The sequence below is a fragment of the Bos javanicus genome, chromosome 28, assembly GCF_032452875.1.
Source record: "Bos javanicus breed banteng chromosome 28, ARS-OSU_banteng_1.0, whole genome shotgun sequence".
NCBI classification, from domain to species: domain Eukaryota; kingdom Metazoa; phylum Chordata; class Mammalia; order Artiodactyla; family Bovidae; genus Bos; species Bos javanicus.
Window position 1 is genome coordinate 4,124,178 of NC_083895.1, and position 11,441 is coordinate 4,135,618.

The 11,441-nt window shown below is 71.4% G+C and overlaps 5 non-coding genes across 5 annotated transcripts; all 5 read right to left on the reverse strand.

The window, feature by feature from the left end:
* Positions 1-1,830: 1,830 nt before the first annotated feature.
* Positions 1,831-1,949, reverse strand: LOC133240710 (5S ribosomal RNA). The gene has a single exon (XR_009734312.1). It is a non-coding gene; the product is annotated as a 5S ribosomal RNA (ribosomal RNA).
* Positions 1,950-3,936: 1,987 nt separating this feature from the next.
* LOC133240786 (5S ribosomal RNA) lies at positions 3,937-4,054 on the reverse strand. Its single transcript, XR_009734386.1, has one exon. It is a non-coding gene; the product is annotated as a 5S ribosomal RNA (ribosomal RNA).
* Positions 4,055-6,043: 1,989 nt separating this feature from the next.
* Positions 6,044-6,162, reverse strand: LOC133240711 (5S ribosomal RNA). Its single transcript, XR_009734313.1, has one exon. It is a non-coding gene; the product is annotated as a 5S ribosomal RNA (ribosomal RNA).
* Positions 6,163-8,165: 2,003 nt separating this feature from the next.
* Positions 8,166-8,284, reverse strand: LOC133240712 (5S ribosomal RNA). Its single transcript, XR_009734314.1, has one exon. It is a non-coding gene; the product is annotated as a 5S ribosomal RNA (ribosomal RNA).
* Positions 8,285-10,274: 1,990 nt separating this feature from the next.
* Positions 10,275-10,392, reverse strand: LOC133240785 (5S ribosomal RNA). Its single transcript, XR_009734385.1, has one exon. It is a non-coding gene; the product is annotated as a 5S ribosomal RNA (ribosomal RNA).
* Positions 10,393-11,441: the final 1,049 nt, after the last annotated feature.

Here is an 11,441-nt window from a genome sequence, read left to right on the forward strand (position 1 = left end):
CGCCCCCCGCACACCGCCACCCCCGGCCAGCACCCGCCTGGCCCGGCCCGGGGACCACGGGGCTTCCGGGACCCGGGACCCTGGACCCGGAGCAGCCGGCCCGGCATGCCTGCGGCGGATCGGGCGTGGGGTGGGGTGGGGTGGGGTGAGGGGCGCGGAGGGGTGAGGCGGGGCGGAGGTCTTGGCGCTCTCCCACCCTGGGACCCTCCAGGCCCGGCCCCGCTCGGAGGCCGCCGCCCCCTCCGCCACCTCTCCCCCCCCCCGCCCCGCCTCCCCCCCCCCCCCCCCCCCCCACCCCACCAAGGCCTTCGCTGCTCAGGGCCACGTGGCCCCGGAGCTCTCTGGCTTCGGGCCCGCTGGGGCCCGCGGTCCTCTGAGCCTCCCGCGGGCCTGTGCGCAGCCCAGCCGTGGCCCTGAGCGCCCATCCTGCCCGGCACCTGCCCGGTGCCCAAAGCCACCTGGAGCCACCAGCGCGGTGAACCAAGAGCTCGTCCGCCCCGCCCCTTCGCCCTCCCGAGGCCCCCTTGCCCCCACGCCGCCCTCCAAGCACAGGACCTTCCGGAGGGAGCAGACGAGCGACATGCAGGCACACGGACAGACACACAGACACTCGCAGGCACCCACGCCACGGGAGACAGCCGGCCGGCGCAAGCGCGGCAGCCAGGGCCACAGCCATAGCACCCGTGGGAGGCCGGGGGTCAGGAGAGACAGAGACAGAAAGAGATGAAGGTTCAGAGACACACTCCCAAGACGGCGCGAGGCAGATGCAGACAGACAGACAGACAGACAGACAGACACGAGCGCGCAGGCACACACGGGGAGGGAGAGACAGAGAGAGGGAGACACCGAGCGACTGACAGAGAGACGGAGAACGGGAGACGGACAGGGGACAGGGGATGGCATCCGCTCCGAGATAGACACACTGGCACAGACCGTGACACACCTCAGAGAGAGGCCGTGCGGCAGAAGCAGCTTCCCTAAGGGAGGGGGCGTCAGCCTTGGGCCGGCGGGCCCCGGCTGGACGCAGTGCCCTGGGGCTGGCAATCACCCGTGGGGACCCCCGGACTTCCTCGCATCCGAGGTCTCAAAGGTCCCCTTCGGCTTGGCCACCTACGGCGAGACCCAGCCCCCGCCCCCAGGCCAGAGGGTGAGTGCGGGAGAGTGTGTGTGTGAGTGTGTCGGTGGGCGACGGTGGGGTCTGGTCGACTGGGGGCCGGGGGGAACCCAGAATGGAGGGGACAGGGTGTGGCGGCCGGGGGTTTGGAAGTCTGTGTGGTCCTCTTGCTGTCTGTCTCTCTCTCTCCCTCTTTCTCCGTCTCCCTTACCCGTGGTCTCCGGCTCTCGACCTTTCTCGGCGGCGGTGGGGGTGTGTGTGTGTGCGTGACTGTTTTGTGTGTGTGTGTGTGAGTGTTGTGCGCGCGCCTGCGGGAGACCCAGCGGTTGCCTGCGAGGATGCGTCGAGGGGTGGGGCTGGGGACGGGCCGGGGGCTGCGGCTGCGGCGGGGCTGGGGCCGGGGCCCCGCCCAGAAGTGCCTGAGGCCTGCCAAGGGAGCCCCAGACAGAGAGCACCCCTCCACCCGCGCCCTCGCCGGTCCTCTGGTTTCCTGGAAGCCGAATGCGGAGGGGCTCGCGGGCCGCCCGGAGGCAACCCAGGTCTGCAGCGGGAGTCGGGGCCCGGCCACCCACCCGGAGGGGCTGGAAGGCAGGCGACCGCTCTGAGCGCGGTGGGGTGCGAGGGGCCAGCGGCAGGTGGGGCTTGCGGGGGTGGGGGGCGGGCGCTAAAGGAGAGGGGAGGCAAAAGCAAAAAAAAGCAAAAAAAAAAAAAAGAAAAGCCTACAGCACCCGGTATTCCCAGGCGGTCTCCCATCCAAGTACTAACCAGGCCCGACCCTGCTTAGCTTCCGAGATCAGACGAGATCGGGCGCGTTCAGGGTGGTATGGCCGTAGACGAGGGCGGCTGCCGCCGGGCGCCCTAAGAGCCCTGCGCTGCGCCTGCCTTTCGCTCCGACCTGCCGCTCGGCCCAGCCGGCCGCAGCTCTCCACGGAGCGCGCGCTGCACTTGAGCTGCACGACCCGCGACCGGAGTCCCGGCGGCCGTGTGGCCGGCCGACGCCGCTCCGCCCCCCGCACACCGCCACCCCCGGCCAGCACCCGCCTGGCCCGGCCCGGGGGACCACGGGGACCCGGGACCCTGGACCCGGAGCAGCCGGCCCGGCATGCCTGCGGCGGATCGGGCGTGGGGTGGGGTGGGGTGGGGTGAGGGGCGCGGAGGGGTGAGGCGGGGCGGAGGTCTTGGCGCTCTCCCACCCTGGGACCCTCCAGGCCCGGCCCCGCTCGGAGGCCGCCGCCCCCCCCCCCCCCCCCCGCCCCGCCCCCCCCCCCCCCCCTCGCCCCCCCCCACCCCACCAAGGCCTTCGCTGCTCAGGGCCACGTGGCCCCGGAGCTCTCTGGCTTCGGGGCCCGCTGGGGCCCGCGGTCCTCTGAGCCTCCCGCGGGCCTGTGCGCAGCCCAGCCGTGGCCCTGAGCGCCCATCCTGCCCGGCACCTGCCCGGTGCCCAAAGCCACCTGGAGCCACCAGCGCGGTGAACCAAGAGCTCGTCCGCCCCGCCCCTTCGCCCTCCCGAGGCCCCCTTGCCCCCACGCCGCCTCCAAGCACAGGACCTTCCGGAGGGAGCAGACGAGCGACATGCAGGCACACGGACAGACACACAGACACTCGCAGGCACCCACGCCACGGGAGACAGCCGGCCGGCGCAAGCGCGGCAGCCAGGGCCACAGCCATAGCACCCGTGGGAGGCCGGGGGTCAGGAGAGACAGAGACAGAAAGAGATGAAGGTTCAGAGACACACTCCCAAGACGGCGCGAGGCAGATGCAGACAGACAGACAGACAGACAGACAGACACGAGCGCGCAGGCACACACGGGGAGGGAGAGACAGAGAGAGGGAGACACCGAGCGACTGACAGAGAGACGGAGAACGGGAGACGGACAGGGGACAGGGGATGGCATCCGCTCCGAGATAGACACACTGGCACAGACCGTGACACACCTCAGAGAGAGGCCGTGCGGCAGAAGCAGCTTCCCTAAGGGAGGGGGCGTCAGCCTTGGGCCGGCGGGCCCCGGCTGGACGCAGTGCCCTGGGGCTGGCAATCACCCGTGGGGACCCCCGGACTTCCTCGCATCCGAGGTCTCAAAGGTCCCCTTCGGCTTGGCCACCTACGGCGAGACCCAGCCCCCGCCCCCAGGCCAGAGGGTGAGTGCGGGAGAGTGTGTGTGTGAGTGTGTCGGTGGGCGACGGTGGGGTCTGGTCGACTGGGGGCCGGGGGGAACCCAGAATGGAGGGGACAGGGTGTGGCGGCCGGGGGTTTGGAAGTCTGTGTGGTCCTCTTGCTGTCTGTCTCTCTCTCTCCCTCTTTCTCCGTCTCCCTTACCCGTGGTCTCCGGCTCTCGACCTTTCTCGGCGGCGGTGGGGGGGTGTGTGTGTGTGCGTGACTGTTTTGTGTGTGTGTGTGTGAGTGTTGTGCGCGCGCGCCTGCGGGAGACCCAGCGGTTGCCTGCGAGGATGCGTCGAGGGGTGGGGCTGGGGACGGGCCGGGGGCTGCGGCTGCGGCGGGGGCTGGGGCCGGGGCCCCGCCCAGAAGTGCCTGAGGCCTGCCAAGGGAGCCCCAGACAGAGAGCACCCCCTCCACCCGCGCCCTCGCCGGTCCTCTGGTTTCCTGGAAGCCGAATGCGGAGGGGCTCGCGGGCCGCCCGGAGGCAACCCAGGTCTGCAGCGGGAGTCGGGGCCCGGCCACCCACCCCGGGAGGGGCTGGAAGGCAGGCGACCGCTCTGAGCGCGGTGGGGTGCGAGGGGCCAGCGGCAGGTGGGGCTTGCGGGGGGGGGGGGCGCTAAAGGAGAGGAGGCAAAAGCAAAAAAGCAAAAAAAAAAGAAAAGAAAGCCTACAGCACCCGGTATTCCCAGGCGGTCTCCCATCCAAGTACTAACCAGGCCCGACCCTGCTTAGCTTCCGAGATCAGACGAGATCGGCGCGTTCAGGGTGGTATGGCCGTAGACGGGGCGGCTGCCGCCGGGCGCCCTAAGAGCCCTGCGCTGCGCTGCCTTCGCTCCGACCTGCCGCTCGGCCCAGCCGGCCGCAGCTCTCCACGGAGCGCGCGCTGCACTTGAGCTGCACGACCCGCGACCGGAGTCCCGGCGGCCGTGTGGCCGGCCGACGCCGCTCCGCCCCCCGCACACCGCCACCCCCGGCCAGCACCCGCCTGGCCCGGCCCGGGGACCACGGGGCCGGGACCCGGGACCCTGGACCCGGAGCAGCGGCCCGGCATGCCTGCGGCGGTCGGGCGTGGGGTGGGGTGGGGTGGGGTGAGGGGCGCGGAGGGGTGAGGCGGGGCGGAGGTCTTGGCGCTCTCCCACCCTGGGACCCTCCAGGCCCGGCCCCGCTCGGAGGCCGCCGCCCCCTCCGCCACCTCTCCCCCCTCCCCGCCCCGCCTCCCCTCCCCCCCCCCCCCACCCCACCAAGGCCTTCGCTGCTCAGGGCCACGTGGCCCCGGAGCTCTCTGGCTCGGGGCCCGCTGGGGCCCGCGGTCCTCTGAGCCTCCCGCGGGCCTGTGCGCAGCCCAGCCGTGGCCCTGAGCGCCCATCCTGCCCGGCACCTGCCCGGTGCCCAAAGCCACCTGGAGCCACCAGCGCGGTGAACCAAGAGCTCGTCCGCCCCGCCCCTTCGCCCTCCCGAGGCCCCCTTGCCCCCACGCCGCCCTCCAAGCACAGGACCTTCCGGAGGGAGCAGACGAGCGACATGCAGGCACACGGACAGACACACAGACACTCGCAGGCACCCACGCCACGGAGACAGCCGGCCGGCGCAAGCGCGGCAGCCAGGGCCACAGCCATAGCACCCGTGGGAGGCCGGGGGTCAGGAGAGACAGAGACAGAAAGAGATGAAGGTTCAGAGACACACTCCCAAGACGGCGCGAGGCAGATGCAGACAGACAGACAGACAGACAGACACGAGCGCGCAGGCACACACGGGGAGGGAGAGACAGAGAGAGGGAGACACCGAGCGACTGACAGAGAGACGGAGAACGGGAGACGGACAGGGGACAGGGGATGGCATCCGCTCCGAGATAGACACACTGGCACAGACCGTGACACACCTCAGAGAGAGGCCGTGCGGCAGAAGCAGCTTCCCTAAGGGAGGGGGCGTCAGCCTTGGGCCGGCGGGCCCCGGCTGGACGCAGTGCCCTGGGGCTGGCAATCACCCGTGGGGACCCCCGGACTTCCTCGCATCCGAGGTCTCAAAGGTCCCCTTCGGCTTGGCCACCTACGGCGAGACCCAGCCCCCGCCCCAGGCCAGAGGGTGAGTGCGGGAGAGTGTGTGTGTGAGTGTGTCGGTGGGCGACGGTGGGGTCTGGTCGACTGGGGGCCGGGGGAACCCAGAATGGAGGGGACAGGGTGTGGCGGCCGGGGGTTTGGAAGTCTGTGTGGTCCTCTTGCTGTCTGTCTCTCTCTCTCCCTCTTTCTCCGTCTCCCTTACCCGTGGTCTCCGGCTCTCGACCTTTCTCGGCGGCGGTGGGGGGTGTGTGTGTGTGCGTGACTGTTTTGTGTGTGTGTGTGTGAGTGTTGTGCGCGCGCGCCTGCGGAGACCCAGCGGTTGCCTGCGAGGATGCGTCGAGGGGTGGGGCTGGGGACGGGCCGGGGGCTGCGGCTGCGGCGGGGCTGGGGCCGGGGCCCCGCCCAGAAGTGCCTGAGGCCTGCCAAGGGAGCCCCAGACAGAGAGCACCCCCTCCACCCGCGCCCTCGCCGGTCCTCTGGTTTCCTGGAAGCCGAATGCGGAGGGGCTCGCGGGCCGCCCGGAGGCAACCCAGGTCTGCAGCGGGAGTCGGGGCCCCGGCCACCCACCCCGGGAGGGGCTGGAAGGCAGGCGACCGCTCTGAGCGCGGTGGGGTGCGAGGGGCCAGCGGCAGGTGGGGCTTGCGGGGGTGGGGGGCGGGCGCTAAAGGAGAGGGGAGGCAAAAGCAAAAAAAAGCAAAAAAAAAAGAAAAGAAAAGCCTACAGCACCCGGTATTCCCAGGCGGTCTCCCATCCAAGTACTAACCAGGCCCGACCCTGCTTAGCTTCCGAGATCAGACGAGATCGGGCGCGTTCAGGGTGGTATGGCCGTAGACGGGGCGGCTGCCGCCGGGCGCCCTAAGAGCCCTGCGCTGCGCCTGCCTTCGCTCCGACCTGCCGCTCGGCCCAGCCGGCCGCAGCTCTCCACGGAGCGCGCGCTGCACTTGAGCTGCACGACCCGCGACCGGAGTCCCGGCGGCCGTGTGGCCGGCCGACGCCGCTCCGCCCCCCGCACACCGCCACCCCCGGCCAGCACCCGCCTGGCCCGGCCCGGGGGACCACGGGGCTTCCGGGACCCGGGACCCTGGACCCGGAGCAGCCGGCCCGGCATGCCTGCGGCGGATCGGGCGTGGGGTGGGGTGGGGTGGGGTGAGGGGCGCGGGGGGGTGAGGCGGGGCGGAGGTCTTGGCGCTCTCCCACCCGGGGACCCTCCAGGCCCGGCCCCGCCGGAGGCCGCCGCCCCCTCCGCCACCTCTCCCCCTCCCCGCCCCCCCTCCCCCCCCCCCTCGCCCCCCCCCCACCCCACCAAGGCCTTCGCTGCTCAGGGCCACGTGGCCCCGGAGCTCTCTGGCTTCGGGCCCGCTGGGGCCCGCGGTCCTCTGAGCCTCCCGCGGGCCTGTGCGCAGCCCAGCCGTGGCCCTGAGCGCCCATCCTGCCCGGCACCTGCCCGGTGCCCAAAGCCACCTGGAGCCACCAGCGCGGTGAACCAAGAGCTCGTCCGCCCCGCCCTTCGCCCTCCCGAGGCCCCCTTGCCCCCACGCCGCCCTCCAAGCACAGGACCTTCCGGAGGGAGCAGACGAGCGACATGCAGGCACACGGACAGACACACAGACACTCGCAGGCACCCACGCCACGGAGACAGCCGGCCGGCGCAAGCGCGGCAGCCAGGGCCACAGCCATAGCACCCGTGGGAGGCCGGGGGTCAGGAGAGACAGAGACAGAAAGAGATGAAGGTTCAGAGACACACTCCCAAGACGGCGCGAGGCAGATGCAGACAGACAGACAGACAGACAGACAGACACGAGCGCGCAGGCACACACGGGGAGGGAGAGACAGAGAGAGGGAGACACCGAGCGACTGACAGAGAGACGGAGAACGGGAGACGGACAGGGGACAGGGGATGGCATCCGCTCCGAGATAGACACACTGGCACAGACCGTGACACACCTCAGAGAGAGGCCGTGCGGCAGAAGCAGCTTCCCTAAGGGAGGGGGCGTCAGCCTTGGGCCGGCGGGCCCCGGCTGGACGCAGTGCCCTGGGGCTGGCAATCACCCGTGGGGACCCCGGACTTCCTCGCATCCGAGGTCTCAAAGGTCCCCTTCGGCTTGGCCACCTACGGCGAGACCCAGCCCCCGCCCCCAGGCCAGAGGGTGAGTGCGGGAGAGTGTGTGTGTGAGTGTGTCGGTGGGCGACGGTGGGGTCTGGTCGACTGGGGGCCGGGGGGAACCCAGAATGGAGGGGACAGGGTGTGGCGGCCGGGGGTTTGGAAGTCTGTGTGGTCCTCTTGCTGTCTGTCTCTCTCTCTCCCTCTTTCTCCGTCTCCCTTACCCGTGGTCTCCGGCTCTCGACCTTTCTCGGCGGCGGTGGGGGGTGTGTGTGTGTGCGTGACTGTTTTGTGTGTGTGTGTGTGAGTGTTGTGCGCGCGCGCCTGCGGGAGACCCAGCGGTTGCCTGCGAGGATGCGTCGAGGGGTGGGGCTGGGGACGGGCCGGGGGCTGCGGCTGCGGCGGGGCTGGGGCCGGGGCCCCGCCCAGAAGTGCCTGAGGCCTGCCAAGGAGCCCCAGACAGAGAGCACCCCCTCCACCCGCGCCCTCGCCGGTCCTCTGGTTTCCTGGAAGCCGAATGCGGAGGGGCTCGCGGGCCGCCCGGAGGCAACCCAGGTCTGCAGCGGGAGTCGGGGCCCCGGCCACCCACCCCGGGAGGGGCTGGAAGGCAGGCGACCGCTCTGAGCGCGGTGGGGTGCGAGGGGCCAGCGGCAGGTGGGGCTTGCGGGGGTGGGGGGCGGGCGCTAAAGGAGAGGGGAGGCAAAAGCAAAAAAAGCAAAAAAAAAAGAAAAGAAAAGCCTACAGCACCCGGTATTCCCAGGCGGTCTCCCATCCAAGTACTAACCAGGCCCGACCCTGCTTAGCTTCCGAGATCAGACGAGATCGGGCGCGTTCAGGGTGGTATGGCCGTAGACGGGGGCGGCTGCCGCCGGGCGCCCTAAGAGCCCTGCGCTGCGCCTGCCTTCGCTCCGACCTGCCGCTCGGCCCAGCCGGCCGCAGCTCTCCACGGAGCGCGCGCTGCACTTGAGCTGCACGACCCGCGACCGGAGTCCCGGCGGCCGTGTGGCCGGCCGACGCCGCTCCGCCCCCGCACACCGCCACCCCCGGCCAGCACCCGCCTGGCCCGGCCCGGGGGACCACGGGGCTTCCGGGACCCGGGACCCTGGACCCGGAGCAGCCGGCCCGGCATGCCTGCGGCGGATCGGGCGTGGGGTGGGGTGGGGTGGGGTGAGGGGCGCGGAGGGGTGAGGCGGGGCGGAGGTCTTGGCGCTCTCCCACCCTGGGACCCTCCAGGCCCGGCCCCGCTCGGAGGCCGCCGCCCCCTCCGCCACCTCTCCCCCTCCCCGCCCCGCCCCCCTCCCCGCCCCCACCCCACCAAGGCCTTCGCTGCTCAGGGCCACGTGGCCCCGGAGCTCTCTGGCTTCGGGGCCCGCTGGGGCCCGCGGTCCTCTGAGCCTCCCGCGGGCCTGTGCGCAGCCCAGCCGTGGCCCTGAGCGCCCATCCTGCCCGGCACCTGCCCGGTGCCCAAAGCCACCTGGAGCCACCAGCGCGGTGAACCAAGAGCTCGTCCGCCCCGCCCCGTCGCCCTCCCGAGGCCCCCCTGCCCCCCACGCCGCCCTCCAAGCACAGGACCTTCCGGAGGGAGCAGACGAGCGACATGCAGGCACACGGACAGACACACAGACACTCGCAGGCACCCACGCCACGGGAGACAGCCGGCCGGCGCAAGCGCGGCAGCCAGGGCCACAGCCATAGCACCCGTGGGAGGCCGGGGGTCAGGAGAGACAGAGACAGAAAGAGATGAAGGTTCAGAGACACACTCCCAAGACGGCGCGAGGCAGATGCAGACAGACAGACAGACAGACAGACAGACACGAGCGCGCAGGCACACACGGGGAGGGAGAGACAGAGAGAGGGAGACACCGAGCGACTGACAGAGAGACGGAGAACGGGAGACGGACAGGGGACAGGGGATGGCATCCGCTCCGAGATAGACACACTGGCACAGACCGTGACACACCTCAGAGAGAGGCCGTGCGGCAGAAGCAGCTTCCCTAAGGGAGGGGGCGTCAGCCTTGGGCCGGCGGGCCCCGGCTGGACGCAGTGCCCTGGGGCTGGCAATCACCCGTGGGGACCCCCGGACTTCCTCGCATCCGAGGTCTCAAAGGTCCCCTTCGGCTTGGCCACCTACGGCGAGACCCAGCCCCCGCCCCCAGGCCAGAGGGTGAGTGCGGGAGAGTGTGTGTGTGAGTGTGTCGGTGGGCGACGGTGGGGTCTGGTCGACTGGGGGCCGGGGGGAACCCAGAATGGAGGGGACAGGGTGTGGCGGCCGGGGGTTTGGAAGTCTGTGTGGTCCTCTTGCTGTCTGTCTCTCTCTCTCCCTCTTTCTCCGTCTCCCTTACCCGTGGTCTCCGGCTCTCGACCTTTCTCGGCGGCGGTGGGGGGGTGTGTGTGTGTGCGTGACTGTTTTGTGTGTGTGTGTGTGAGTGTTGTGCGCGCGCGCCTGCGGGAGACCCAGCGGTTGCCTGCGAGGATGCGTCGAGGGGTGGGGCTGGGGACGGGCCGGGGCTGCGGCTGCGGCGGGGGCTGGGGCCGGGGCCCCGCCCAGAAGTGCCTGAGGCCTGCCAAGGGAGCCCCAGACAGAGAGCACCCCCTCCACCCGCGCCCTCGCGGTCCTCTGGTTTCTGGGCCGAATGCGGAGGGGCTCGCGGGCCGCCCGGAGGCAACCCAGGTCTGCAGCGGGAGTCGGGGCCCCGGCCACCCACCCCGGGAGGGGCTGGAAGGCAGGCGACCGCTCTGAGCGCGGTGGGGTGCGGGGGCCAGCGGCAGGTGGGGCTTGCGGGGGTGGGGGCGGGCGCTAAAGGAGAGGGAGGCAAAAGCAAAAAAAAAAAAAAAGAAAAGAAAAGCCTACAGCACCCGGTATTCCCAGGCGGTCTCCATCCAAGTACTAACCAGGCCCGACCCTGCTTAGCTTCCGAGATCAGACGAGATCGGGCGCGTTCAGGGTGGTATGGCCGTAGACGGGCGGCGGCCGCCGGGCGCCCTAAGAGCCCTGCGCTGCGCCTGCCTTTCGCTCCGACCTGCCGCTCGGCCCAGCCGGCCGCAGCTCTCCACGGAGCGCGCGCTGCACTTGAGCTGCACGACCCGCGACCGGAGTCCCGGCGGCCGTGTGGCCGGCCGACGCCGCTCCGCCCCCCGCACACCGCCACCCCCGGCCAGCACCCGCCTGGCCCGGCCCGGGGACCACGGGGCTTCCGGGACCCGGGACCCTGGACCCGGAGCAGCCGGCCCGGCATGCCTGCGGCGGATCGGGCGTGGGGGTGGGGTGGGAGTGAGGGCGCGGAGGGGTGAGGCGGGGCGGAGGTCTTGGCGCTCTCCCACCCTGGGACCCTCCAGGCCGGCCCCGCTCGGAGGCCGCCGCCCCCTCCGCCACCTCTCCCCCTCCCCGCCCCGCCTCCCCTCCCCCTCCCCCCCACCCCACCAAGGCCTTCGCTGCTCAGGGCCACGTGGCCCCGGAGCTCTCTGGCTTCGGCCCGCTGGGGCCCGCGGTCCTCTGAGCCTCCCGCGGGCCTGTGCGCAGCCCAGCCGTGGCCCTGAGCGCCCATCCGGCCCGGCACCTGCCCGGTGCCCAAAGCCACCTGGAGCCACCAGCGCGGTGAACCAAGAGCCCGTCCGCCCCGCCCCTTCGCCCTCCCGAGGCCCCCTTGCCCCCACGCCGCCCTCCAAGCACAGGACCTTCCGGAGGGAGCAGACGAGCGACATGCAGGCACACGGACAGACACACAGACACTCGCAGGCACCCACGCCACGGGAGACAGCCGGCCGGCGCAAGCGCGGCAGCCAGGGCCACAGCCATAGCACCCGTGGGAGGCCGGGGGTCAGGAGAGACAGAGACAGAAAGAGATGAAGGTTCAGAGACACACTCCCAAGACGGCGCGAGGCAGATGCAGACAGACAGACAGACAGACAGACAGACACGAGCGCGCAGGCACACACGGGGAGGGAGAGACAGAGAGAGGGAGACACCGAGCGACGGACAGAGAGACGGAGAACGGGAGACGGACAGGGACA